The following is a 5185-nucleotide window of genomic DNA, read 5'->3' as shown; positions in this document are numbered from 1 at the left end:
GTCTATAGTCTGGACTATAGAAGAGTCTATAGTCTGGACTATAGAAGAGTCTATAGTCTGGACTATAGAAGAGTCTATAGTCTGGACTATAGAAGAGTCTATAGTCTGCACTATAGAAGATTCTATAGTCTGGACTATAGAAGAGTCTATAGTCTGGACTATAGAAGAGTCTATAGTCTGGAAATATAAAGAAAAAATCTCATTTCATTGTTGTTGTTTATTGGACAATCTGTTGTTTTTATTGTTGGTAATATTTATTTTGTTGTTGTTCACCAAGTTATTCTATTGGTTTTCTAGTTTTTCCTTAACATTAACATTTTTCTTTTATACGAATTTTTTTTATCCATTCCCAACTACCCCTAACGTTTTCTTCCTAGCCCGGCATTGTTGTATTTTCTTTCTAATGTTATTTTCCTTTCATTTGTTATTGTTGTTTTACCTTTTACAAACTTTCTATTTTCATCAAGTTTATTTTTGTATAGAATTTACTCCCCCTTCATGACTCTTCCCCAGCCCTTCCCAGCCAAAACAATGACTCCAAATACAAATGTTTTCTTTGTTGTTCTAGTTTTTGTTGTTGTTTATTTATGTTTCTCCCGTGTATTTTGATTCATAGTTTTGATGTTTTTTCATCATTTTTTTATGTTAATCTTACAAAAATATTCCTTTGGGATTTATGTATGTTTGTTTTCTAGTTTCTCTAGTGGCAAAGTGTAGTTAAGGTTTCGCGGTGAATCCTTAATAGGAGTAGAGTTTTATTTAAGAATATTTTTATATTTCCAGTTTATTCTTAACTTCTTGTGTTTATTAAAGAAAGTGGTTGCTAGTTACATAAATTTTCTATGAATTTTAAATAAAAAAATATAGCAATTGAGTTGGAACTGTTTAATATGTCACATTAAAATATGTAAAATAGTTTTGAACTAATTGATAGGGAGAGATTAGGAACATATTTCAGTCAAAAGCATATCTTAGTACAGAGTGGACTTAAGGAAACTCTATTGCTCAATATATAGCATAGTCTATAGTCAAGACTAGTCCATAGACTGCACCATAGAATAATATTGTCTGCACTACTATATTCTATTGCGTGAACTTAATAATAGGCATTGTCATGGGCTAAAGAAAATACTGTTGTCTGGACTATAGCATAATATATAGCCTGGACCACAGAATAGTCTGAGATGTGGTCTATAGCCTGGACTATAGAATAGTCTATAGCCTGGACTATAGAATAGTCTATAGTCTGGACTATAAAATAGTCTATAGCCTGGACTATAGAATAGTCTATAGTCTGGACTATAGAATAGTCTATAGTCTGGACTATAGAATTGTCAATAGTCTGGACTATAGAATAGTCTATAGTCTGGACTATAGAATAGTCTATAGTCTGGACTATAGAATAGTCTATAGTCTGGACTATAGAATAGTCTATAGTCTGGACTATAGAATAGTCTATAGTCTGGACTAAAGAATAGTGCATAGTCTGGACTAAAGAATAGTCTATAGTCTGGACTATAGAATAGTCTATAGTCTGGACTATAGAATAGTCTATAGTCTGGACTATAGAATAGTCTATAGTCTGGACTATAGAATAGTCTATAGTCTGGACTATAGAATAGTCTATAGTCTGGACTATAGAATAGTCTATAGTCTGGACTATAGAATAGTCTATAGTCTGGACTATAGAATAGTCTATAGTCTGGACTATAGAATAGTCTATAGTCTGGACTATACCTGAACTCTGGAGACTGAATTTTCGATTGCAAAATTTTCGATAGTCTATGCTATAAAATAGTCTTAAGTCTGAAGTATTGAATAGTATTAAGCCTCTTCTATACAGTACTCTTTACTATATAGTCTGCACTATATAGACTAAAGTTTAGACTGTATAATTGTTGAGTGTCTGTTCTATAGCATAGGCTTTAGTCTGAACTATAAAATTTACTACAGTCCATATAGAACATCTATTATAGTTGCTTTAATTAATTAAGAAAGTGATTAATTTTTGTACTTTCTTCTCTTTCCAGGTATGCATCATTTTAATCCTTATAAAATATAAACAAAAAAGCAGGTGAAGTCCTACTTTTATTAAAATTTTAAATTATATTTATCGCATTTATTTTTGTTTCCTGTTCCTTAATAACAAGTATTTCTTCTAATCTAGCAATCAAATGTATATGATATCCAACTTAAGTTTATCATTTCCAATTACCAACCTAAAATCTCTTCCTTATAGCATCACTACACTCTTTTAAGTTTATTAGCCTTAAGTAGCAATCATTAATTCGATATTAATCTATCAACTAGAACATGAACCTCTGGAATACATTGACTTTATCTTCAAGAATTTATAGACGACGATAGTCTCTGGTAAAGTTAATGTTATATAAAAAAATGACACAGTTTTAAAGTTTTACGCAATTGTTAATAATTATTTCCATACAGAGAGCAAAACGAAAATAATTGTTTAAAGTTTTTGTTTAATAAATAGTTATTAATTAATTTGTTGGTGTTTTTTGTTTCATGCTTTGAACAAATAGCGCAATGGAAACTAGCAAAAAAATGAAATGAATTAAAGAAAACTAATTTTGCTAGTGACCCAGTATTATATACTGTTGCTATTGACAAACTCATTTACTAATAAAACTAACAACAACAGCAGTAGCAGCAGAAAAAAACTAAAGTTTATTCTTAATAAATTTCAACTTTTTTTCTATGACACTCTCGCCATCATAATAGAAGAGTACACACTCAACTCATACCAATGGATACATAGTTGCAAACAAAGCGGGGAGAGAAGTAAAAGTATTGAATGATCTTTAGAGAAATTTTATATAGACTTGACTATAAAGTGACTAAACTTTAGACTAGACAAACCCTATACTATAGACTGGACTATAGTCTATAGACTAGGATATTGACTAGACTATAGTCTAGACAATAGACTAGCCTATAGGCTATAGACTAGGATATTGACTAGACTAAAGACTATAGCCTATAGACTAGAATAAAAACCAGACTATAGACAAGACTATTGACTATACTATAGACGAGACTTTAAAGTAGACTATAGACTATATAGAATAGACTGGACTAGATAAAGGACCAGTGATTAGACTATAGACTAGAGGCTATAGACTAGACTAAAAGAGGCTATAGACTACACTATAGATTTTATGGAATAGACTGTATACTAGACTAAAATCTTGATTATAGACTGGACTAGATAAAAGACCAGTGATTAGACTATAAACTAGAATATAAATTAAACTATAACCTAGACTGTAGACTAAACTATAGACTAGATTATAGAGTAGACTATAGACTAGACTGTAGACTAAACTAAGGACTAGACTATAGACTAGATCATAGACTAGACTATAGGCTAGACTATAGACTAGACTATATACTAGACTATATACTAAACTATAGACTAAACAATAGACTAGATAATAGACTTGTGTACCGATTACAGACTAGGCTATAGATTAGACTATAGACTGGACTATATACTAGACTATAGACTAGATTATAAGCTAGACTATAGACTAGACTATAGAATAAACTATATACTAAGCTAGACTATAGACTAGACTATAGAATAAACTATATACTAGACTATATACTAAACTACAGACGAAACAATAGACTAGATAATAGACTGGTGTACAGATTATAGACTAGACTATAGATTAGACTATATACTATAGACTATAATATAGACTAGACTATATACTGGACTATATACTAGACTAGATTATATACTAGACTATATACAAAACTCTATACTAAACTACAGACTAAACTATAGCCTAGATTATAGAATGGTGTGTCGACCACTGATAACACTATAGAAATGACTAAAGACTATACTTTTGACTATATACTAGACTGTATACTAGACTATATACTAGACTATATACTAAACTGTATATTAAACTACAGACTATAGATTACACTATAGAATAGACTGTAGACTATACATAGACTCTGAACGATCAAACTTTTTTGTCGTCCAGAGTCTGTTTTATGATTTCACTGACTGTGTCCTTGATAACGCCCTTTTATAATAGAAAACGTTGTACGGACTTTATTATTCATACTCTAACGATATCGCTCTTTTAAACGAATGTCTGTAAGACAAACCACTTCATACGTATTGTTGGCAAATTATGTGGAAGTAGTTGATTAATTTACATATTCAAAACATGAATAGCAAATATTTTGCGACAGAATAACCAACACACAGTAGCTGCAGCAGCAGCGACAACTACAACCATAACTACTTTAATAATAACAACAACAAAAATAATGAAAAAGATATGTCGAGTGCTAGACAACAACAACTTTTAGACATTCATACTTTCATATATGCAACATAATAGTTACATTCAAAAAAATACATTTACATACACACACATATACATATACGCATTTTCTATGTAAGTTATAAGTATAAGTTCTACAAACTGTTGTTGTTAAAAACGGGGGGAAATTGTTGGGGGTTGTTCAAATATTGTAATAATGTTGTGGGGTGTTGATGAACGTTGTATGTCAGTATGTGAATGTCTGAAATTTATGCATGTGGCATGTATACCAACACTCAGTTAAAGTTTTTTTTTTTATGTTGCTCATACACATTTTCACACAAGCAATCGCATAATTTAGTTAAACCAAATAAAACAGAAATGAGTAGAGAAAAAATTGCTAAAAATTGTTTTAAATTTATTCAGTAAAAAATGTGTTTTTTTTTTGCCAACTTACAACAGAAAAATAATAAATTCTAAAAATTCACTTTTTCTTTAATTTGCATTTAACACACGTTTTGATGAAAACTAATTTGTTTAAAAAAGTGTACGGAATTTAAGGAGATTTATCTGAAAATTTAAAATTTTTATTATACAAGAAATAAACTTGGAACAGATGTGCCCACAAACATAAATGTACAACTCTTACAACTTAATGACAATTTGTCTTCTCTTTTGTTATACATGTCAACATAATCAATATATATTGATCATCATATATTCTAATCCAAACTATGCACAATAGTGTATTCTATAGTCAAGTCTATAGTCTAATCTATAGTCTAGTATAGTCTAGTCTATAGTCTAGTCTATAGTCTAGTCTATAGTCTAGTCTATAGTCTAGTCTATAGTCTAGTCTATAGTCTAGTCTATAG

Source organism: Lucilia cuprina, chromosome 3, assembly GCF_022045245.1.
Source record: "Lucilia cuprina isolate Lc7/37 chromosome 3, ASM2204524v1, whole genome shotgun sequence".
Classification (NCBI taxonomy): Eukaryota; Metazoa; Arthropoda; class Insecta; order Diptera; family Calliphoridae; genus Lucilia; species Lucilia cuprina.
Note: the sequence above shows the minus strand (reverse complement) of the source record.